This window comes from Poecilia reticulata, chromosome 6 (assembly GCF_904066995.2).
Source record: "Poecilia reticulata chromosome 6, P_reticulata-male-v2, whole genome shotgun sequence".
Classification (NCBI taxonomy): domain Eukaryota; kingdom Metazoa; phylum Chordata; class Actinopteri; order Cyprinodontiformes; family Poeciliidae; genus Poecilia; species Poecilia reticulata.
The window spans coordinates 10,047,897-10,072,881 of NC_088835.1; the positions used below are offsets into that span (position 1 = coordinate 10,047,897).

Below are 24,985 nucleotides of genomic sequence, written 5' to 3' on the forward strand. Positions count from 1 at the left end.
AGTCTGCCGTGCAGACAGTCACTGAAAAAGTAGGCAACTTGAACTTTTTGGGGACTTAATCCCACAAAAGAAAGGAAGTGTTCATTTCAAACAGATGTGTCAAACAGCGGAGTTAGCTAGCCTACAGGTAGCTAACTCTGTAGGCTAGCTACACCACTCATCTGTCCTCAGACCTCATCTGTCACCACTCAGCAAAAATAACAATTAAGATACATCCCATATATAAAACAAACCAAAAGTAAAAACACATTAAAGTTCAGTCCAGAATGTTTGCAAGTTATAGTTTTATATTTAGCCATTTGTTTAGCCTTTATGCTAAGCAGTTAGCTTATTTTATTACTAGTCTGGAGTATGTTTTTTTTTTTTCTCTCTCCTAATGCAAACGAATTCTGCTGAAGAGTTTAAAACAAATGGCTTTGTAGGGACCTGGAAGGTTGCACCAGATTATTTTAAGGCAGGAACTGCTTTCACCAATAAGACAGCCAGGCCTTTTTGTGCCAAATGTAATACAACTGGAGCACTTGTACCCCAAAACCAAACACCACACTTTATAGACAATTTAAAAGGGAAAAGAAATCATTCCAAAAAAGTGATAAAGAGTGGAAGAGACCAGTTTTCCTTGGCTTGCCTGTAAGGTTTACAGAGTAATTGAGGCTGAAATACAATCAGGTAGCTGCTTTCCATGTCATGGTGTCACAGAAGGCAACTAATTAGGGGCAATCCCTTGTACACCATGCAGAGATTAAAAAGGCAGATAGCTTTGGGGGACTGCAACAACTTTAATTGGGTTTGTTAAATAACTTTGGAGTTTCCTGTTCACTCATGTGATCTCTAAATGTATTAGCTTTTTCCCTAAAATACCTTCCGCCCCCACAAAAGAATCGGCAGAGGGAACGAAAATGAGAGAACCTGCTACAAAAGGTGAAGCAACAAGGGTGTTCGTAATTGGCCACAAATCAAAGCATCCCTTTTAGAATTTGCACCTGCGTTTTAAATAGAGTCGGCTGTGATCTTTTTGGTCTTTGAAGACAAGTGCGGTTTTCTGTTTAGAAAATGGAAATGCAACACCCACTGTGCCGAAAAACAAACAATACAATAATATGACACCAGCTTTAAAAGCAGGCTGTAGATTAGCTTACTGAACAGACATCTGAAGAAAAAAAAATCCAAAACAAATAGAAACTGTAATAAATAGTTTCGGTTTTGTCACAGAGTTCAACATTATGATAAGTTATTATTCTTTGTAATGAAAAGCAGGTTTTCATTTGTGAATTCCTCAGTGAGTGCCGCTGCCTCCAGAAAAATAAACTTTAAGAGTAATCAAAAGTGAAACGCTGAAGCAAAGACACATTAAAGGTAATAGCTTATCACATATTTCCAAACAGACATTAGAGAGGAAGAGAGAGACACAGAGATTTAGAAAGAGAGTTGGGGGGTGTTGGGGGAAGGATACACTGGTTTCCATAGCAATCCTGAGCACTGTCACATGGTTACCTAGGAACAAGTCCTGTCGTGTTGTGCTATGTATTTGTTTATGTTTTGGCATTTATTAGGCTCCTGTTTACGCAGAGGAGAGCCGTATCTTTCATATCGCTCTGGAAGGCCGAGGAATTCTCTGCAAAAAAAAAAAGATCAGACACTGACCCGATAAAAGAGCCGTCTATTTTCATCTCATGTTACTGAAACCGTAATTACATCCTGAACGTGGAGCGACCGCCGGGTCATAATCGGGTCAAGAGGACCACACACACAAAATATACAACGCTTAAAAGATTCACTGATCACTGCTCTTTGGGTCTGCATGACAGAGGGCAAGCCAAGGGAAATGCTTCCCAGATTGCCACAACATTCAATGCAAAAGTCTTTCTGAGTAATTTAGAAAAATATAAATCTCTCTTCTTCTTCTTCTTCTTCTCTCTTATTTCACTTTGGATGAAGATGACCAGTTGCTCCAGTTTCTTTTTCACAGTCTCGGTGCTGAAGTTGGGGAGTAACAACCAACAGATGGCTTTCTATAACCGCACTCCAACATCTGAAACAATGACTCATTATGAACGACAGCACGCTAAATACATTTAGCAAAGTAGCACACCAAAAGACCACTACTTGGAAACTGAGAAATTGCAGGCTGGTGTAAAAAAATAAAAAATAAATGTTATATATATATGTATGTGTGTGTTTAGCAAGCCAAACTGGTTTCATACCATGACATTAAATCCTTCATTTTCACCTTAGTAAACAGTGAGAGTGAAAATAAAGAGGAAAATTAAGTCTGTTTACAAAAACATCAAAGTTACGAGAGCCTTCTCGGGGGTGAGACAAGAGTCTTTTGAGTTCAGCTGGTAAGCCTTGATTAAGTCCTCCGCTACGGTGATTGACTACAGCAAATCTCTTTCTAATTAAATAGCAAAGCAATTATGTCTCTGTAAGATGCTAAAACATGGCAACGCTAATATTATTTTCGGTTTTAGAACATTTACAAAGAAACTGAGTTTCAAATGATGATTAACATTCAGCATTACTAACTCGATGTTCCTCTGCGTGTCTCTTCTCCTTTATTGTGGATCTAGAGCGCCCCCGTGTGTTCTAGGAAGCACAATGTATCACAATGTGTGTTTGTTCCGGTTTCAGGCTTTAAATCTTGCCAAAATGTATAAAAATGAAACCATTCTACAAACAATTTGCAGACTTTATTTTGCAATTTAAGACCATAAATTGACATGTCATCTATATATATATATATATATATATATATATATATATATATATATATATATATATATATATATATATATATATATATATATATATATATATATATAACTACACATATTTTCAACTTATAAATTAAATGTAAAGCAGTCGAATAAACAATTTTGTTAATTACTATAAGATGGAACATACAAAAAATTGCTTTGGATCATGAAAATCATAGTTGTAAACAGGACCAACATATTTCAAAATAAATGCCGAAAGTTGACCGCTATTTTTATGAAATGCAGGTATAAATCTGGTAGTGTTTCAATTTCCACCCGAGTCAAAGGCCTTGGAAGCTCTACCTCTGGCACAGTCACGTCATCATGATGGCGACCATATTGGCTCTCCCCATCAATACCACACTGGTTGTCAACCTGTCAAAGATTTAAGAAAACATGATGTAAATCAGTGGTCCCCAACCTTTTTATTACCGCGGACCGGTCAAGACTTAGAGATTTTGCTGCGGGCCGGGGTGGGGGTGGGGGGGAGAGAAGTTTTAATTTTCAGATAAGACTTCTGCATGGTGGTGTTCCCGCTAAAGCCTGAATATACCCAATTTGGGTTGTCTTGGCCCTTTTCTCGCAGCCTGTGGGTTTTTCCCTGACTGGGAACGAGAATACAACCTGCTGAATGTGACAGGTAGCCAATCAGAAAGCGCGGTGACGTAAGAACAGAGGGGAATCCGAAACAGCTGACATATCACGCAACTGAGAGTCCGGTGGATATCGGAGATGTTATGTGGAAATGTTTATTATTATATGAAGTTTTCTGTGATACAAATCAGTATTATAGAAGTTAAACCAATGCTGTAATATTAATCATTCTTCATGTTGCAGTGGGGAATTATTAAATGTAAAAAAGAACATTTCAAATGTGATTCAAACATTTTCACAATAAAATACAATTACTAAAAATTTTTATACACATTCTGCCTGCTTTCATAAACACATGTAGCTAACATTAGTCTACTTTTTAAATTTGTAAGATATCTATCTAACGCTGTATAAGTGCCATATGTAATAACTTTCACAAGTAAATCAGTCTCCATAGAGACCGTCAAAAAATTGCCATTGCTGACTATATTTCAAGTCATCAAGGCGGGGTATTGGGTAAAGTTTTCAACTAGCAATAATCGCACCTCGGTTAAACCTCATTGGCTACGATACTGCCACTGCGCATGGATGGCAGCCTGACCTCCGTGGATGGGAACTATATTCACTCCCTATCGTCTTAACTCATGGTTGAAAACATGGCTTCATCTTTCACTAAGACTTTGATGATTGAGAAATGCAATTGAAAACATCAAAGTCATTACCTTGAGAAATAATGAGATTTGGTTTAGTATAAAATAGACATTAATGTTGAAAATGATCAAATGCTCAAAGTCATACAAATGGAACTAATAAAGAGTGACATTTATTTGTACATTTATCTTCAACACCTTATAGAGGGAAATTGTGCTAAACTTAAATAAATGATAACTTTAGTGCATGTACAAATGATTGTGCCTTTAGGTCATAAAACCAAAAAAATAAATAAATGAGGTTATTTGTTCTCACCTGCCTTGTTTTAGACTTAATTATATTTTCTAACTACTTTTGAAATGTAAATATTTTCTCCAACACCATAGAAATGTGTTTTGATGAGTTTAAGCAAAATTTGTTGATATTTACATGTCACTAAATATTTTAAAAGGTTTATGCTCAGGTTGTCTGTGTACACATTAGCAGAGCTTAATGTGAATTACTTGTAAGGGATTATAGTCTCTGAAATGCAATAAACAGCTTGTAGACTGTTACCCTTCAATGTCAACGTTATTACTTAAGGGAGACACTTAAAACAATTAAGGTAACCGTGTATAGATTGTTTTAACAAAAAAATTCAGCCTCAATAGAGACCGTCAAAAATTGCCATTGCTGACTATATTTCAAGTCATCAAGGCGGGGTATTGGGTCAAGTTTTCAACTAGCAATAATCGCACCTCGGTTAAACCTCATTGGCTACGATACTGCCACTGCGCATGGATGGCAGCCTGACCTCCGCGGATGGGAACTATATTCACTCCCTATCGTCTTAACTCATGGTTGAAAACATTGCTTCGTCTTTATTCAGCAGCTCTGAAGAGTAAACAGCAATAACATTATAATCACATTTAAAAATAACTTGACAATATTAAGTATCAACTGATTAAAACCAATCTTTGCTAAAATTCAGGAAATGCAATTTAGACTTTAAAAAAATTAAACGGACAGCAGCCAAACTAATCCAATTCCACATTCACTTTATTAAACACAATAATTCATCAAGGGTTTTTTTTTTTTTTAAGATAACTTACATGAAGAAGCACGAAGCCCAAAGAATTCAACAATTTGCATTCTGTCGATTTTATTCACAATTGCTGAAAAAAATGCTAATATGACCACACACTTCATCTTCAGTTGGTGAAAATCTGGCAAAATGGCATCCGAAATGGCTACTAATATCACTCAGCATTCAACGTGTCGTGCAGGTAAGTTTGCATTGTCCATTGCTGCAAATTGATATGCAATGTCCAAACCTCAGACACTGAAAAAATAAGAGTCTATTTGTCCTTGAAGACTTTAGACAGAAATATTTCGGCACTTATAGGTCATCCAAATATTTATATGTTGATGAAAAGATATTCTGTCTTCTTTGCTTTCACAAGACGACACGAACTGGCTCAAAACAGTTTACCGGACATCAAATGTGGAACTGAAGAGAAACATCATTTATGAATTGCATTATACAGATATATAGAAACAATAAGACTTCATCAGCTGCTGTAACAGCTTTGGGCGATTGCGCGGTTCACAAACCATTTCTCCTGCTTTTGAGAACACCCTTTCACAAGGCACAGATGACGAACGGCATACATAGAAATGGAATTAGTGTTTGTATAATGTAGGGTAATTGTAGCCTTTGCATTTCCCAGCATTGTAGTGGATCCTGTGACCTCGGTGTGTTCGCCTCTGAGATGCATCTTTGTACCTCGATAACGGCATCGGTGGAGACGTTTGAACTGGCCTTGCTCTCTTCGATTTCCATGTTCAGCTGCTGCCACAGGTTGTCATAGGAAAAAAAAATAAAATAAAATACATCTGTGTTACTAATTCATTGTAATCACATGGAGTGATTTGCAAGAACATTAAAATACTAATAAACACAGTTAACAACCATGACGAACCTGACCTGGGAGCAGATGGTTGAGTTGAAGGTCCAGTTCAATCGCCTGCTTTCTGGAAGCACCGGGGTTTATCACGGGAGTCTTAACCGGATCATCCCCCCTCATGCCCGGCACGATGATGCCTCAGCATTGTGGAAGAGCTCCGGTTACAGTAAGGCAGCACCTGGGAGTAAATCTTACGTTTCACCTACAATATAAATAAAAGTTAATCCACCGTCAACTAATTCAAATATCCTATAGAAAGGAACTGGAATAAGCCGAAAGAAAAATGATAAAAAGTGGAAATGAGAAAGGAATAACAATTTACCTTATTCTCCGTGACCATATCAAAAATTACCCCACACGGGAGAAAACTTCCTCTTCCTCGCTTGATTCATGCCAATATTCAAATACGAGCCAAAAACCAACACAAAGCAAAGAACACAAAGTATCTCCATTCAACAAAACCCACAAACGTGTCGACACTGTTCGCAACCAAACATACAGGAACTGTAGAGGTCACGTGGTTTTCCTTAAAGTGATATGCGCACAGACACGGGGTTTCGTCGTGTTTGCTCTGCGCATGTGCAGAGTTTTCTGTGTCGCCTGGCTGGCCCATCACTATTTAGAAATACATTCCACTGAATACATTTCTTATCAGATAATTACATATTTCCAGTTACAACGAAAATAGTCTCAATAGAGACCGTCAAAAATTGCCATTGCTGACTATATTTCAAGTCATCAAGGCGGGGTATTGGGTCAAGTTTTCAACTAGCAATAATCGCACCTCGGTTAAACCTCATTGGCTACGATACTGCCACTGCGCATGGATGGCAGCCTGACCTCCGTGGATGGGAACTATATTCACTCCCTATCGTCTTAACTCATGGTTGAAAACATGGCTTCGTCTTTCACTAAGACTTTGATGATTGAGAAATGCAATTGAAAACATCAAAGTCATTACCTTGAGAAATAATGAGATTTGGTTTAGTATAAAACAGACATTGATGTTGAAAATGATCAAATGTTCAAAGTCATACAAATGGAACTAATAAAGAGTGACATTTATTTGGACATTTATCTTCAACACCTTATAGAGCGAAATTGTGCTAAACTTAAATAAATGATAACTTTAGCGCATGTACAAATGATTGTGCCTTTAGGTCATAGAACCAAAAAAATAAAAATAAATGAGGTTATTTGTTGTCACCTGCCTTGTTTTAGACTTAATTATATTTTCTAACTTCATTTGAAATGTAAATATTTTCTCCAACACCATAGAAATTTGTTTTGATAAATTTAAGCAAAATATGTTGATATTTACATGTCACTAAATATTTTAAAAGGTTTATGCTCAGGTTGTGTACACATTAGCAGATCTTAATGTGAATTACTTGTAAGGGATTATAGTCTCTGAAATGCAATAAACAGCTTGTAGACTGTTGCCCTTCAATGTCAACGTTATTACTTAAGGGAGGCACTTAAAACAATTCAAGTAAGTGTGTATAGATTGTTTTAACAAAAAAATTCAGCCTCCATAGAGACCGTCAAAAATTGCCATTGCTGACTATATTTCAAGTCATCAAGGCGGGGTATTGGGTAAAGTTTTCAACTAGCAATAATCGCACCTCAGTTAAACCTCATTGGCTACGATACTGCCACTGCGCATGGATGGCAGCCTGACCTCCGTGGATGGGAACTATATTCACTCCCTATCGTCTTAACTCATGGTTGTAAACATTGCTTCGTCTTTACTTAGGATCTCTGAAAAATAAACAATAATCACATCTAAATATAACTTGACAATATTAGGCATCACTTACAAGAAAACACATAATAAAACATGACCAATTAAATTTACAGAAATGACATCCCTGCTACTTGCTGGTGTCAAAGTGATTACAACCAACGTTTCCTTAAAACTGAGAAATGCAATTTAGACCTAAAAAACAACAATGTGACAGCAGCCAAACTAAGCAAATTCCCTGTTCACTTTATAAAATACTAAAATTCATCAAATTTTTCCAGACAATTTTGATGTAGGCCAAAGAATTAGGCAACTTATCTATTTTTTTTCCCCACAATGGTTAAAAAAATGCTCTTGTGACTACACTTCATCTTCATTTGGGAGAAAATTTCCTCTTCCTCGCTTGATTCATGCCAGTATTCAAATACGAGCCAAAAACCAACACAAAGCAAAGAACACAAAGTATCTCCATTCAACAAAACCCACAAACGTGTCGACACTATTCCTCCTTCACAAGTTCAATTTGGCGCGTTGGCAACCAAACATACAGGAACTGTAGTGGTCACGTGGTTTTCCTTAAAGTGATATGCGCACCGACACGGGGTTTCATCGTGTTTGCTCTGCGCATGTGCAGAGATTTCTGTGTCGCCTGGCTGGCCCATCACTATTCAGAAATACATTTCACTGAATACATTACTTTCAAAGTACTTATCAGATAATTACGTAGTTACATTTACAACGAAAATAGTCTCCATAGAGACCGTCAAAAATTGCCATTGCTGACTATATTTCAAGTCATCAAGGCGGGGTATTGGGTCAAGTTTTCAACTAGCAATAATCGCACCTCGGTTAAACCTCATTGGCTACGATACTGCCACTGCGCATGGATGGCAGCCTGACATCCGCGGATGGGAACTATATTCACTCCCTATCGTCTTAACTCATGGTTGAAAACATGGCTTCATCTTTCACTAAGACTTTGATGATTGAGAAATGCAATTGAAAACATCAAAGTCATTACCTTGAGAAATAATGAGATTTGGTTTAGTATAAAATAGACAATGTTGAAAATGATCAAATGTTCAAAGTCATACAAATGGAAAAGATAATAAAGAGGGACATTTATTGGTCCATTTATCTTCTACTACACGTTACAGAGCTAAATTGTGCCAAACTTAAACAACTTTAGCGCATGCCATTACGTCATGAAACCAAAATAATAAACAAGAGGCTAGTTTAAACAAGATGTTAGTTTAAGCAAAGTATGTTATTTACAGGTCACCATCAGCAGAACTTAAATGTTAACTGATTCACATGAGACTGTAGTTTCTGAAATACAAAGAACGTTATATGCATATTACAGATTTTCGTTGCTTACATTTTATAAAGTGTTCTAAAGTTAGCATTTCTTAGTTTTTTTTTAACAGTGTGATCAGTCTCCGTAGAGACCGTCAAAAATTGCCGTTGCCGACTATATTTCAAGTCGTCAAGGCGGGGTATTGGGTAAAGTTTTCAACTAGCAATAATCGCGCCTCGGATAAACCTCATAGGCTACGATACTGCCACTGCGCAAAGCTGACGAGTTGATTGCCGGCAGAGACTCTTTAGTCTGGGCTCTATCTCTTTCGCTCACGGTTTTACGGTGGGCGTGGTCTCAACATATACAAGTAGTTTAAATTATTATAATTATCTGTCAGTCATAGTCATATTCCTCTATTCTTAAAACAAGTAGCAAAGATTAATCTCTACAGATATTAAGAATAGAGATTAAATTACATCTGTTGTAAAACAGGAAGTGGTCGAAAGCGGCCGATCGCTTTGTTAACGCTTTAAGACACTTTGGAAGAAGCATGGCGTAGCGTCGGATCTAAGAATAAAATAGACGTCGGAAAAAATCTCTTAGTTCATTCAGAGCCAGTGTAGAAAAGTTACCGAAAAGAAAGTACAAATAGCAATAACGTCACATCCGGTGTCACAACTTTAAAGGTTCGACAGCCTCGGAATCAATCAGAGCGAGTTCCTAAGTTACTGTGTCAAGAAAACAATATTCTTGACACAGAATATCCATAGTGTTATTCAACTATGTTTGTTATCTGTTCAAGATAACGTTTACTTTTGGATACACATGTTTCTAAGCTAGTAAAATTTAATCATTTCACAAGAAAATCAGCCTCCGTAGAGACCGTCAAAAATTGCCATTGCCGACTATATTTCAAGTCGTCAAGGCGGGGTATTGGGTAAAGTTTTCAACTAGCAATAATCGCGCCTCGGATAAACCTCATAGGCTACGATACTGCCACTGCGCAAAGCTGACGTACGGCTTTGAGCGGAGGGGTAGTCAAGTTGCTACATACCATTTTAACTCACGGTTTCGTGAACAGTTTAAAGTACTTGCGTTTTTACCTCCTTACTCCACAACATTGACCATTTTAGAGGTCCAGTGGATAAAAATTAACCGCATTTTTTTGTTTGTTTTACGAATAAACGTATTTTAAGACTGTGGATTTTGGCGCAGTGCATTCTGGGTCCAAACGTAAATGACGTGTATAGTGTCTAACTGACACGATATTTTTTCATCTCACCATTAAAACACCAATTGACTCGCACTTAGCTTGACAATAGAGATAAGCGTTGTGTTTATAATTCAAAAGTTTGAAATTGTCCCCGCACACATATTCTTACATATCAATGTTTTTAAAAATGCAATGTTAGAGCATGGCCACCAGATGGCAGCGTAGACAAGAGCAAAGCTGATCAGGCTCACTTAAAAAACGGCTTCCCAAATCCAGTATTGGTGCATCGACACCAGATGGCAGAATTGAACGAGAACAAAGCTGGCGTGGCTCCTCAATAAGCACCAAAATATCATAAAACAGCTCTAAATTAAAATATAAATAAATAAATTTAAAATGACGTAATGTCATTCCTCTAAACTTGCGTCAGAGAAGCGCCCTTCTTCTGGTCGGACTCCGAAAAATATTCTCACCTTTTTTCAAGATGTTTACCTGTCTTTGAATCTATAACACGTGAATTCTGAATAGAAAACCAAATTATGTTGTTTTTTTTAAATCCAATAACATTATAGATACGTCCATTTACGGTCTTCATATGATTTTGAATCACTTCAGTGATGCAGGCCTGCTAACCTCCCTCTAGTCGAACGAGAGATAAAGTATTACGTAACCAGTTACAATGTTCGACACTTCTGTTTAGTAATCCCTTTCCTACTAAGCAATCCTAACATTTCTATTAATTCAAACATGTCTTTTTATCAATTTATTTTCAAAGTGCTTATTACATAAAGACAATAATTACACACTCATGTTCAAAGAAATATGTCTAATATTTACATTAATGTTCCTTGTAAAATTGCATTTTTACCACGAGCTTTTTTGCTACAATTAACAATCTTTCGTACACAAAGATTGCACACAATCTTCTGCATACCAAAGATTATACACAATAAAAATGAGGCTTTATCTTGGTGAAGCGAGATAAAAACCAAGCAGTTTTTACAAATTGCTGTGAAAAGGATTCAACAACTTTCAACCCTAAGAAAACTGCAGCAACTCCATATTGTATATGCATCGTAACACCTACAGTTCAAACGACCAAAGGATCCAAATCAATATGACATTCGTGCAAATCCTAAGCATTCACATGCTGACTGCGGCTGCAGGTGTCATTCTGTACATGTACTGAAAATCAGGTCTTAAGCCCCTTGGTAACGGACTGAGCTTTTACATGCAGCGTGTTTGACACAAGCAGTAATTTCACTCTGTGGACATTAGGAACCTATTCACTTGTTGTGAAGCTCCAGTGGTATAATGTAGGTGCTTTTGGGTGCTTGGCAGATAAGCGTTGCTGTGCCAGGTGTTAAAGCTGCCTGAGCTGACACATTAGACAGGGATTTGCCCGTGCCAGAATGTCAGGCCAATGAGGCTCATAGAGGTAGGCTTGGATCACTGTCAGGGACAGGTAAGTACGCAGATAAGGGGATTACACTATGTTTGCGCCGAGTAATCTCAAATGAATCCCGCCAGCTTCTGTTTCATCCTCAGTCTGGAACGCACAAATTTCTCTTTTTTCTCAACCCAAGAAGCGCACCACATCAGCAAAGTTTAATTCATAAAAACCGGCCTTTTTTTTTTAAAAATCCACGCTTAAAGTGCATTTGAGGGCATTTTGGGTTATGGTCATTTAATAACCTTGACGGTAATAAACTCTTATTTTCCTGGAGCCTTAATGGCTTTTCAGCCACATTCAATTTCTTTTTTATCAGCAGCCCTGCCCACTCTGTGCAGGTTTTGTAATCATCTGGGCCTTGCCATTTGGTGGTGCTTGTTATATAAAGCTCAAAATTTGACTTGTTGAACAATTAGGACTTTTTAGGAGTGGTTTAAGTTCCTCCAGCATGCTGCTTTTCCTAATGGCATGCGGAGGGGGGATGAAAATAGAGTTGAGCAGATGGCTGTTTCCGCACAGACCGGTGGCTACCATGCCATCCCAAAAGGGGCTCAGTGGAGAGCCTGCAGACTTTAGCTTGCCGAAAGCTGTTTTCCCCCTGAACCATCAAACATAAAGAAAGCTAATAAAACAAGTGTCACACTCTTGTCATTGTCTAGTCCATGTTTAAAAGTAGGGTCTGTTTGGGCATGTGGGAGGGAGGGGGGACAAGAAAGACATCTGCTAAATCCAATAATCTGGCCATCCTGATCTACACAGCCCAGCTTTCTCCTGTAATCACACATTGACGGACCTTATCATGGAAGTGGTATCTCCGTCTTATCTCGGATCGGCGGGCGTAATTGATGCCGCACGCCTGCTGAGAGCGTGTGAGTGGAAGCAGGTGTGTTTGGGCTTTTAACCGGACGTGGAGAGGGTCATTTTGTAATGTGGTCTGCTTCAGATCAGGGCCGTGTTAAAGACGGTTAGTTGTGTTAAAAGTCTCTTTGTCTCTCTAGACTGGGGCCACCTGGAGACGATAGAGCTGTGATTAGATTGTGTTAAGAGCAGGAGGAGGAAAACAATGACGTTTTCTTTTTTTTTTTTTTTTTGCTTGGGTGAAATGACAGCCTAGCGAGTGTGAGCGAACATCTGATACGAGACGGACAAACGCGGCCCGCTGCGCCTAACGTGGTTTCTGCCTAACACATTTGGGTCAAAAAGACGCACTTTTTTGTGCTTTACTGATCCACGAAATTTACCACCCGGCCCATACTAGCCCTATATTTATGGCGGTACATCTTCAGACGTCATTCTACTCATTCAAATGTCACTCTCTCTCTCTCTCTCTGTCTCTGTCCAACACTTGCAGACTGTTCACAACAACCCACACACTGCTGCCACCCTGCTATTCCCAGCTTGTAGTTTTTCCCAGACTGAGTCAAGAGTGACACCATAAGCCTGCCTGTCCGTTTTATGCCAAACCGGATGTCTCCTTGCCGCACATGGCCTTTGCCAAGTATGTAAGCCTTTCACGCGTTCCACAGCTAGGTTAAAGTCCCTCTCTCCATTTCCACGCGTCTCAAATAGCTTCTAAGTCATCCAGCTGGAGGTGCTCTCCGCTCAGTTAATAAAGCAAGTCATGTAAAAGGGTGTTGCCTCCGCTCCGAATAACCTCCCCTCACCCCTCCTCATTCCCTCGTCAGTCTGTCTTCGCACCTTCATCAGCACCCCCACAACAAGTTCCTGTGTCTGTGAACTGCTCCATCTGTTGACCTTGCATTTCATGATCTGCCTCAAACGCATCTCTTGGCAGCCTCCAGTTTGATACCACAAATGAGCTAAACCCATAACGCACTCGCGCAGAAGTTGCATCACACTCTTGAACCCGTGTCTCATTTTGTCGCTGTGCAGCCACAAACCCGAGAGCATCTAATTGGGATTTTATGTGATAAGGGCGGCGAATAGCAGTAGAGGACATATTTTGAAATCCTTGTTTTCCAAATAAAAGTCTGAAATGTGTGTTTATGTTCATCCCCAATTTTGTCAACGATTTGTAAGGATATAGTTTGCTTGCTTGTCTTTCGGTGTACGTCAGTTGACTTTAGACTCCTAGATATGGACATTTTTGCCTGTTAACTTGCAAAATGGTTTGAGCAGAGTCGGACTGGACAGGGATGTGAGCATCAATTTAAAAATCCCCCCAATCCAGATTCACAGCTGGATTTATGTCTGGGCTTTGACTTGTTTGTTTACGTCTGGGTCACCAGTTTCTACATTCTTGCTGCATCTTAAGTGCCTTTTTTCTTTTCACACTTTACGCAGGATTTCTTATAGCCAGCTTTTCTTTTTGTCCCTCAGCCAGAAAGATTGTATTTGTGGAGATTTGAGTAGCTGACTAAAACTTAGGAAGTTAAAAGTTTTTCCCACTTGAGTTTATGATCACTCTTGGCTGCTTCCCTGGTTCTTCTATAGACATATTTGTATAAAAGACTAAACCTTGTTAACATGTAAGCTATTTGACGCACTTTGATCGTCATGTAATCCATTTTATGGTATTGCATAAGTTTCCAAAGAATGCAAAAAAATAAATAAATTATGTACATTTAAGTTCAGCAACATTTGTAGTTTATCTTGTACAGTTTATGGGAAGTCCTACCTCAAATTATTTGATTTTATTGACACGTGTTTGCAAATTGATCTGAATCTGTACTTGTTTGTGTCCAAGAGCTACGTTTAATATCGAACTTTGTAAATATAGAAAAACCGTTCTAAAAAGATATATAGTAATTTATCTTTTTACATGCAGAGTGAATAAATAAAACAAAGGATCATTAAAGGATAACTTTATTTACCTGGTTTTTTTTGTTGTTTTTTTTTTTAAAGAACGCAATACTGAGTTTGACCAACAGAGGGCAGTCTGTCCTTACGGCAAACATTGCGAACTATGAACCTTGAATGTGTTATGACCACTACATCATTGCGGACACCTGGAAGACTGCATCGTAAATGAGGTCATATAATGTGTTGATAGTCAAATATTTTAGTGCCTTGGCCGGCTGAGGGACACTGTATGAATAATGGCCGTGTTTGACACCGGCATAATAGCGGATCATCACTATTCGAGCAACATAAAGGGACGCTGCAGGCAGGTGTAGGCGCATTGATCAAAGTGTCATCGGGATATCTAATAGAACAAAGTAAAACTCTGTTCCACTCCAGTGGATTTAAAGAGCCTCGACTTGGCCTTCCTTTGCTACCCAGACTCCCCTGGGCTAACATGCCCAGAGATCCAGCAGCCTCGTTACTCTTTAGACAAACAGATTTGGACATATTGAACTCAGACCCAAAACAACCCGGCTGTGTGCCGCCACTTTCCACTCTCCGGGCTCTATGTGTGATAGGAGGGTGTTTGTCTCTCTCACTCTTGTCTCTGGCTGTCTGTTTGCCTGACACTTGTCTGGCTTGGCCTACTTTCGTCTTGATCTCATCAGTCAGTGTGAAGACCTGTGAAGGCCATCTCCCCCATCTTGCTCTGTGAATCCCCCGCCAGTTCGGTGCCTGTGTCAGCAGTTAGGGACTGACTCAAAAACCCACGCAGTCTCCAGTGTTTGCTCCAGGGCCCACTAGGCAAAGGCAGCACTTCTCCTTCAATTCAGCAGACAGGCTCGTTTGCATGCTCATAAATCACTCAGAAAATCTGACACTGAGCCACAGCACCAAGACTCGCCACAGTTGGGAAACTCAAAGAGCCTTTTTTTCTCTTTACATTATGAGAAAAATACTCTAATCAAGGAAAATCATTCATATAATCTGACAGAGCCGGTGCCCTTCAAGACAGTTATTCTCAAGCCTTTTCTGCAAGTACTACCTCGCTAAATGCAAAAGTTTCATTACTCTAACATTCAGGCAGGTGTATTAAACTGGTAACATGGCATGACTTGTCATTGTTTCCTATTTCTTGTGTTGCTGCGCATGGATTTAATTTCTATTTAGAGCTTACTTTTTTTGTTTTTGTCTTTCAAGGTAAAACACTGGACAGGAAGTCCTGTTAAGTAAAAATTCCAGGTGTTTTGGTTTCTCATCAATCCCAAAATCAAACCGCAATATGGCCGCTGCACACGTAAATCACAGCAGTAACTGTAGTGGTAAACTGTCACTAGCTTGGTTGCTAAAATCCTTTTTAACACACAACCTATGTTAGTGTTTGAACACATACATTAAAAAGAAATAACAGTTTTTAGCTATTACTGCTGACAGAAGTTAGCTTGTCACTGAGCCTGGTAATTAGCACGTCCCCTCCGTCCTCAAGCTTTTTATTACCCATTTACACGCCAATAAATCACTGAAAAATCTGACACGTCACAGTTTGAAAACTCACGGTGCCAGTTTTTAGTATTATGAAAAAAAAAAAACTTTTAACTGGGGAAAATCATTCATATAATCCTACAGTCAGTGTGCTTTAATCCTGCTGTTCTCAAATCCTTTGTAACATGTTCCACCACAGTGATATGCTACATTATCACAGTATATGGTGGTGATATAGCAAGTGGTTGAAATATCTGCCACTCTATTACAGCACAACTTAAAAATGTTCAATTATTTTTTTTAAAGGCTTAGCTGTGTTATATTTTTGCTCAACTGTCAACAGTTAAATTAAAGTTTGGCTTCATTCCCAAATCTATGTTTGAGCACATGAGGTAAAGTGAGGAGCCACCAGCTCTGGTTCCTTGTTTAGTGTTGTCAACATTTTACTGGTGCTTGTGCTTTTTTCTAGTTCCTGTTTAAAGTAAACATCTGTGTGCTTCAACAACTAATCATTTTGTTCGCTTTTTACTTCTGTTTTTCCCTTATAAGCGGTTTGAATCAGAATTTACTCTAAGGTTACCAAGTCCCACCAGTAGCACTTGTACCAAGGAAACTCGTTTTGTTTTTTTTTTGTTTTTTTCTTTTTAGCAGTAGCAACAATCAAAATGTGGTCATCAGCACACAATTTTTAATCCCACTTTTTGTTCTTTGCAGGTTGAGTTTGCCATAAATCTCTGAAAAATCAGACTACAAATGACGTGAACATATGGCTCATTCAAAGCCCGTTAAGTGTTCACAGCTTATAAAAACTGAAGAGCTCCAAAATTATAGCTACTCCTTCTGATTAACGATTCAGCAGTCGAGGTACAGAGCACACACAAATAATTTGCGTTATTCAGACTGCTAAACCTTCTCTTGTGAGGACACAGGCACATGGGGCTATGTGAAATGTAAATGAATGAAGACGGTTGGTTTGGAAAAGTATTTTTAAAACCAAACAGTTTCCCCCAGAACTGCATTAATCAGCACTGATTTATGTGTGTGTGTGTGTGTGTGTGTGTGTGTGCGTGTGCGTGTGTGTGTATGCTCCTTGTTTACATACCAAGAAAAGTGCAATTAACATCATTACATCCAGTCACCTAAAATACAACATATGTGTATAGTTTATACTGACAGCTAATTTCCCATTACTGTCAGTTTGTTTTAAAGCGAGCCGACGCTGAGGCTTCTGTTGCTGCCACAACAACAAAATGGAAACTTGCTGGATGATTCAGACAAGATCACCGTGTGACAACCGTTATGTCTTCCCTTGCAAAGCTGAAAGACCTCGCTGTCAGCAGCCTCCACTGGCAACTGGTTTATATCTATCCAGAGCAATACACACCAGAGAGCTGTCCAGAGTGATTCCTGCTGATTATTCCAGAGTACCATGAGATTGTTTCTGGATAGACACAGACCGTCTCTGGAGTGTATTTTTCTATGCTAGTTATTAGAGGCTGTGGGAATGTGTAGCAAAATATCCGAGGTCATGACCTCAATCTGGCAAGTGAAGAAAGTAGCACAAGGACCTGATGTGGAACTTTTACTCTTTTTACTCCACAATCCAATAATAATCTTGTCTAAACTATTGTATTCTAGAAAAAATACATAATGGTCATCAGGCTATCAATAAAATCTTGTCTTATTCAAAAAGCTTTGTCTGCAGGCAAAATTTGAGGAATGGAAATAAATACAAGTCACTGGAACATTATTTCATAAGCACAATCCAATACCTCCATTAACCTTTTTTTTCTTTGCATCCAACATTTTGACATGAGGATAAAAAACATAAGTGGGATAATTAGAGTTATGAGAGCCCAGTTTCAATCACCCTTTTTAGATTTATGTTTGCAAAGCCTTGTGTTTATGCACACTGCTAATTGTAAAAATGTACTGCTATGCTTAAATCTATGTAGTCTGCATATATTTATCAACATGACTTTCAAATTTCCCTGTACTTGATGAGACTTCGTTGGAGACACTCTGAACGGGGGACAAAGTGGTGCAATGAAAGGGTTTGTATTAAGCAAAGCTCTGATTTATCTACTCAAATGAAAATAAACTACCTGCAAGACAGTACTTTTAAACCTTTAATTTTCTCAAATGTTGGGTTGTTCAGCTCAGAATACAAAATATACACAAAAATTCACCCATATACACATAGTGCAGAAATAAATCAATTTCTAATACAGTGTGTGCACAACAGACTTGATTGTGTAGACTTTTTGTCTTGTGAAATGGTTTGAGATGACTTGTTTGCGTTTGCAAAAATAACCTGAACTGAAGTTAATGAAGTTAATGTTCACACTGACTTCTTAGCAAACTTACAATATAAAGCCTGCTGCTTGATGTAGCGTTCACACTCCCACTGTGACGTAAAGACCGTTTATCCAGCTGGAGCCAATCACTGTTGAGCTGAACATAGATATGACATACATGCACAATCATAGTGTACTGTAAAAAAGACACGTAACCAACCCCGTTTGAAGTTAGTTAAATCACAGTGGAAAAATAATTAGGATTATTTGAGGAGATACAAAAAAAAAACAAAAAAAAAAGATGACAGGAAAGGACTCCAGATGTACCCAAATTTGTCACTCTGACTCTAAATAACCTAAAACAATCTTTTCCGAACAGACAAGACCTTCTGAACGTGTAAAAGGGAGCTTCTGGTCAGGAGAGAACCAAAAGGACAACACCCAGTAGAACAGATTGTAAATTTAGCTTGCTCATCCACTGTACACACAGTAAAGGGTTAAGGTTCAGTTTCTATCGGATTCAAACAAGGTTTGTCCAAAAGATTAACGCGATCTCTCAAACAGTTTTCATTTGTCACACCAGATACTTGAATATCTTTCGCATTTTTAATTTTTTTTCTAACTTCATAAAGCCTTCACACTGGTTTGACTAAAATTATACAACAGCGTACCGGACACTGGCACCGCCAGCTGAATTGTGGAGGTTAAGTAAAAGCTATTACTTTTCATAATGAATATTAGGCTTTATTGCTTGAAGTGACCTGGAAACGCCCCCACAGAAAGCCGAATCCGGTGCCACACTTTGGGAGCCACAGCGCGGGGCTTGCCTGCCTCCGTACCGCTGCCTTTCCCTACCCGCGGAAGTATTTTCTATGTGCGTGTGTGCATGTCGGCGAGCAGGAGACACAACTTGTAGCCTTCTCCTGGTTTCCTCCACACACAGCGGCTTCGCCTTCAGCGTGCATTGGAGTAAAGGAGAGGGGGATACTTCTTTCCCGTTGTCGCTGTCGTCTGTTCTCCTGCGCGCTTCTCTCCAACCCTCCCTCCCCGCCTGCCTGCCTGCCTGCCTTGTCCGCCTGTCCGCTCCCTCCGTTTTGTACGCAAACCTCCGGGGCTCCAGAACGCGATGAGGGTCAGGACGAGTGCGTGAGAGTCGCATCCCACAGGTGTGTTGCCGCCAATGCAAACCGTGCCTCTAGGCTCTGGTCAGAGGCACGCGCGCGCATACCTGGAAATTACCATGTGACTCTGCACCTGGGCGTGGAGAAAGTCCTCTTATTCCAACCGGAGACTCTTTTGTTGAGGAGTTGACCGCGCCGTCTCCAAACAGCAGCGACTGTTCGGTCAGACAGCGTGACCCGGGTTTTGGTTCCTCTTCCCCCCCTCCCCTTTCCAGCGGAATAGTGCCTTTTTCCCCAGACCCACTCACAGGACGCGAGAGGAGATGTAAAACTTCCTTACGGACATTTCTCTAAATAAAAGTCGCCAGATTTCGTTAGAGGGATTCTTCGCTTGGCTCTTTGGACTGTTTGCGTTTGTGGAACTACTCCGCTCTTTCACCTTCAAGGTGAGTTCCGACAAAAGCTCGTCAGTGCTGCTGTTTTCACCCCCTTTTGACTTTGTATGAATTCCTATCTCTGTGAAGTGAGAGCGTGAACACACATTTAATGCCAGTTAGCTTTAGGAGACAGGGAAACCCAGGAATGTCGTTACACTTCTACTTTGTTTTACTGCCGTCTCAAAAGTGGCTTCGGATCAGTTCGCACCTTTGCTGTTTCATACCAGTGTACAAATCATTTCGTATCCATGTTCTTGATCGTTGCGTATCACTTACTACTTATTGGTTTTGTAATTTTTTTTTGTGGAAATAAATATTCACAAGTACTCAACTGTCTCCTACAGTGAAATTAAATGCATATTAGTTTCTGAAGATATTAAAAAGCAAACAATCCCACCCTTCTCGAGGACCATTATTACTGGCTGTAACATTAATGCGTTCCTACAACTATATTGCATCCATTGTCATCTTTGCTGTCAGTTCCCAGGGTCTACCCCAAATGCTCTCTTGCAATTGACAGCTTTGGTCAGTGTTGCAAAAGTTTTAAAAGTAAGTTTGTTTACAGAGTCTTGTGGATTCTTTGCCGGCTCTTGTCAGCTGTTAGCCAAAATGACTGTTTTGATGAAGGCAGGCAGGGTGAGGGTTTAAAAACCAAAACGTTACAGATGCAAACACATTCAGAGGATAAATTTCTGACCTCTGACCAGAAACGTCTTGCCAAAAAGATTGAAGTCGCCAATAGCTCCCTGAGGACATATGTACCCAGGGTTAAATAAGTTCAGTGAATGTTGTTCTGATGAATTTGCAGACAAAATAGAATGTAGAAAGCCAATAAAACATTTCCAGTCTACGGCTTACATCAGGGAGGTCTTTGATTGGGTCACTGGTTGTGCTTCCAGCACTGCTTTAGACTTTATGAAATACGAGATTACGACCCCTGAGCAAATTAAAATGACCTCCTGCTGATGCATAGTATCCGTCATAGTCAAATAACTACAGTTATGTCCTGTTGATTATCAGATTATAGAGATTTACGAGCAATCATCAGTTGTCAAAGAGTGTATAAAACAATCCTGGGGTATGACAAATAAGAAATACCCAAATATTGTAGAAAACTGAGGTATGAAAAGACCAAAACTCTAAGTGTGAAACCACTAAATGGGCAATATGACTATCATCCCTTGAAGGCTCAAGTCCTACAGGCAGTAGTCTGTTTTATGACGGCAAAAAACATTGTGAAAACAAGCATGCCTTGTTCCCATCCTTACCATGAAACGCACCAGTAACGTTGTGCTGCATATCTAAATGTTTTGTTGTTTTTTTTAAGTCATTTTGTGCCCAAGTAATGAGCTGTGTCATTGTAGTTCTTCACAGTTGCACTCATGACTGTCTGGGTGAAAACTTGTTTGACTGTTCTCAGACTCAACAGCTGATTGATGGAACAAGGAGAGGGAATAAAAGTCCCAGAAGACATGTGCTTCCCTAAAACCATTCATTTAACGTCAGATGCACTACAGCCGCGGCATCTGCCCAGTCACCTCACAAGGGGCCATCTGTCCCTGCGCGATCGGCAATTTCTGTGAGAAATGGGCACGTGAGCCGCGTTCCTCACCTCTGGACAGTCGAGCCGTACATCAGCATCCGAGAGCACAGACGTAGTAGAGAGCCATGCCTCATGTTTGCTTTTTCTCCTTACTCTGTATCCGCTCTGTCTTGTCTCTCTTGTGGAGTACAAGGGAACAGAGGCACTATTGATGTCCCTGTTGAATCTCAAATGCTGTTCTTGCCAGTCTGTATCTCTCAGTCCCTGGCGCTGCCCTCAGAAAACCACTGTACTGCCTTGTTGCCCTGTTTAAATCATCTTTTTTTTAATCATCATCCTGTTCCTCTAGACATGCCTACTGTACGTGGGATGATCTACCTCCTGGAGATTATTCCAATTAAATAACTTCATGCAAACAGTCTCGTAGTGGGAATGGATTAGCGCAGGAAGGGGTTGTGTGAAAGCCGGAAAGGTGGCTGCTGGTGTCTGGAAGGGGGTTCGAGCAGGGGGTCAGCCTCCAGTTTCTTCCCTGCACCGAGAGAGATGCCATCTGGTCACACAGAGACGAACGCAAGCAGTTTCAAAAAGTAACCCCCCTCTCCCCTCTCCCCCGCCTCTGTTTAGTGTGTCTTTCTCTTTCTCCGTGCCCCACAATGCTTCATTCAGTGTTTATCTCTTCTGCTCTGAATAAATAGAGACACCTTATCTGTGCAGAGGAGAGTGTGATAAATGTTTTCTCCTGCTTCCCCACAAGGGTGAAGAAGACGGGCGTACCACACTGCTTCATCATAGACGCTCTTTTCAGGACAGGGGAATGGGAGACGTTTCTCATTCAGGTCATGCAAGGGGTTTCAGGAGTCTGCAAAACAATTCCCAAAGCACAGACTCATGCTCTTTTAATGCAAGGAAAACGGGAAAACAAATCGAGCATTTCTGAGTTTTTCTCGCCTTCATATTTCTCTCCCTTTGGGTAAAAGGCTGCTGGATCTGGAATTAAACTTTCAGGTGAAATGTAGCATGGAGTAGCTTACAAAAGTTCTCGTGCCAGGTGTACGTTTTCAGATTTGCTGTATTTTTATGTTTTAGTGGGATGTAATGTTAAAGTTGAAAGGAAAATTTTGCTTTATTTTGAAGCAACATTGTGTCTTTTTCCCATTTTTGCTTGCAAAGCATCTCACGGTCAGCCAAATAAAATCTGCAAATTGCAATTATTCCTTGACCCAGATTCTGTATTGCCACCCAGATTTGTGGAGAGCAGAATTAATAGTTGTCACATCAACAGATTGTCCTGCTTTAGCATCGGATCTCTGCAGCTCCTCCAGAGTTACCAACGGCCGCCTTGTTTGGCCCATCAGTATGCTAGAGAGAGAGAGAGAGAGAGGTCAGGTTTGCATTTTTGCTACACTCCTCTTTTATTTCAGATAATGCTGTTTGCAAACCAATATTCTGTTACAAACCTCTTTGGATTCACAGAACAGCTGTATTTATTACTGATTACATGAGACACTGGACTAGATGCTTAAACTGGGCTGTACTTATGAAATAGGTGACAGTGCAAATCACATCAGACTGTTCAAGTTTTATTGGAAGCCATGTATAATATTCCTTATACTTTATTATTAAGCGCTACTCTGCGTTGAAGATTGTGGTTGTAATATGAGCAAAATGTAAAATGTTCCAGGGGGTAAAAAGACTTTTTTTCCCCAAGGCACCGTAACTGCCTTTAGACTACTTATGAACGGATGTATTTTATTTCTTTATTGTACATCAAAGGTTGCTTAGATGCTGTCTTTTCTTACGGGATTTGGAGTGGGCTAAAGTTTTAAATTCTTTCGTCTCTTTTTTTCACCGAGTGTAAACTGTCTCCTGAATGCATGTGGCCTATTCTGGGACTTGGTAGCATTTCTTTTTTGAGGTCAGATGAATTCATACTCATCCATTCTCTCTTTTGTGTCCCTTGCCACGGATTACAGACTCCTGTCATTTTCATTTGGAAAATAAAGGCTTAATCCTCATAAACAACAAGCTATCCCTTCTCTCCTGTCCATTGCACACAGGCAGGAACAAAGCACTGGACAAGCAGAGACATGACAAGCGTTTCCATCATTGTTGAGGGCCACTGGTTCTTTTCCACTGCTAGATAAGCCTCCCTTTATAATCTAAATTATTGCTGCGTTGCTTTACCTTTTTAGATCTAATTCACGATATTGTTTGGTAATTCCCCCCTCAGTAGAGCAGACTTTATACATTCACTGAGCATAAAAGAAGTGTGGTGCAAACTAGATGTGCATGTGTGCTACCTTGTTCCTCTTGCTTTCCTTATGTACACATTGCTTTCAAGGGAGTGTGGGCATATGCTTGAAGGGTGTGTCAACCTGGCATTATGGGGAGGGGAATTAAGGTTTCTTTTAAATTGGAGATACACCCGTCTTTTCATGTCTAAGGATTATCCGGTGGTGAAGGAGGCGCCACGCTGAGGTGGATTTCTGATCTCATCTCCGCTGGGTTTTACTGCTGCCACCCTTGCCCTTGGAAATGAAGGCCTTGTCCCGAACTGTCTCTTAGAGTGTTTTTTTTTTTTTTTTACAGATGCCTCTCATTCTGATGCAATGTATGCACTTCACACAGCTAAACACGCGCTACCCTTTCCACTCAGCACGTTTCCTGTCCTCTCATGCACTTGAGATCAGAGTAAACAAAGCAGACGTACAACGGATCTCGGAGTTGTGATTGTGTTAATTCTCATCTCAAGTCCCCCAGCGCCAGGTTGTGAATTTGGCTTTGTGACAGAGAAACCTGGCACTTCAGCGTCAAACATCAGCAGATGAAGCTCACTTTAAGGTCCAGCAGCCTTTGCAGCTGAAGGGTCAAATGCAGCTCAATGTGTTTTACTTTTGCTGCTGAAACAACTTTGGCACTTTCACAATTCAAGCTGTGTTTTATCCCCATGTCCACCAGCAACCGCACAGCTCAGTCAACCCATCATGGTTCTCAACTCACGGTGGATTTTCTTGCTTCCCCCCACCTTTGAGCTGTAGTTACTCCCCCTTCCTCTGTTGGGGCATGAGTAAGAGAAACGTAATGAATCTTGAAAATACCTTTCTGAAAAAGCCAAATGAGTCACCTGGGGCAAGAGCTGCCTTAATTGGTTAGTTGAAGAGCCGTGGGTCAGGATGTTTTACAGGAGTTCTGTCATGGGGGGAGGAAACAAACTTCTTTAAAACGAAAGACTGAACAGGAGCATTTGTGTGGTGTGTTAATGACAAAAGGATCTTGGAGACTCTTCAGTTAGGCTGTTTGTGGCTGATGCAGACTTTTCCCTTTCTTTGACGTCTGACCTGTCTCAATCACCAATCATTAAAAGGAAAATTGTCCGATTCGGATCTCTGGCCAGTTGTTTTGGCGCATCAGTCATTGTCATGGCTGCGAGAAGGGCTCTTTGTAAATGGCAGTGTGGACCGTCGCCAGCAGCGAAGACTGAAACCCAATGATAGAAACAGTAAACAAACATTTGCCTCAGTCCGCCTCCTCTGAGCCACTTTCCTTTGGCTGAAACAGACACTGGCTTTTGATGGTGTCTGTTTACTGGAGGCATGTCATCCAGCCCACCAACTCAGGCCACAAGCAACATTTCACACACAGT

General features: G+C 40.0%; 1 protein-coding gene, 1 long non-coding RNA gene and 7 other non-coding genes across 9 annotated transcripts in view; 1 reads left to right on the forward strand and 8 right to left on the reverse strand.

Annotated features, from left to right (window-relative positions):
• Positions 1-3,798: 3,798 nt before the first annotated feature.
• LOC145552090 (U4 spliceosomal RNA) lies at positions 3,799-3,940 on the reverse strand. Its single transcript, XR_014088039.1, has one exon. It is a non-coding gene; the product is annotated as a U4 spliceosomal RNA (small nuclear RNA).
• Positions 3,941-4,642: 702 nt separating this feature from the next.
• LOC145552088 (U4 spliceosomal RNA) lies at positions 4,643-4,783 on the reverse strand. Its single transcript, XR_014088037.1, has one exon. It is a non-coding gene; the product is annotated as a U4 spliceosomal RNA (small nuclear RNA).
• Positions 4,784-5,021: 238 nt separating this feature from the next.
• LOC103478761 (uncharacterized) lies at positions 5,022-7,200 on the reverse strand. The gene is made up of 3 exons (XR_535844.3): positions 6,270-7,200; positions 5,968-6,149; positions 5,022-5,829 (listed from the first exon to the last, which is right to left on the reverse strand). It is a non-coding gene; the product is annotated as an uncharacterized LOC103478761 (long non-coding RNA).
• LOC145552085 (U4 spliceosomal RNA) lies at positions 6,636-6,776 on the reverse strand. Its single transcript, XR_014088034.1, has one exon. It is a non-coding gene; the product is annotated as a U4 spliceosomal RNA (small nuclear RNA).
• Positions 7,201-7,476: 276 nt separating the features above from the next.
• Positions 7,477-7,617, reverse strand: LOC145552089 (U4 spliceosomal RNA). Its single transcript, XR_014088038.1, has one exon. It is a non-coding gene; the product is annotated as a U4 spliceosomal RNA (small nuclear RNA).
• An 822-nt stretch (positions 7,618-8,439) lies between these two features.
• LOC145552086 (U4 spliceosomal RNA) lies at positions 8,440-8,580 on the reverse strand. The gene has a single exon (XR_014088035.1). It is a non-coding gene; the product is annotated as a U4 spliceosomal RNA (small nuclear RNA).
• A 547-nt stretch (positions 8,581-9,127) lies between these two features.
• On the reverse strand, positions 9,128-9,268 carry LOC145552083 (U4 spliceosomal RNA). Its single transcript, XR_014088032.1, has one exon. It is a non-coding gene; the product is annotated as a U4 spliceosomal RNA (small nuclear RNA).
• Positions 9,269-9,861: 593 nt separating this feature from the next.
• LOC145552084 (U4 spliceosomal RNA) lies at positions 9,862-10,002 on the reverse strand. Its single transcript, XR_014088033.1, has one exon. It is a non-coding gene; the product is annotated as a U4 spliceosomal RNA (small nuclear RNA).
• An 8,851-nt stretch (positions 10,003-18,853) lies between these two features.
• The window catches only part of plxnb2b (plexin b2b), a 159,473-nt gene continuing 153,341 nt past the window's right edge, over positions 18,854-24,985 (forward strand). Inside the window, exon 1 of the mRNA XM_008432784.3 lies at positions 18,854-19,808. The gene's annotated coding sequence lies outside the window, so the exon portion shown is untranslated. The remainder of the gene's footprint in view (positions 19,809-24,985) is intronic.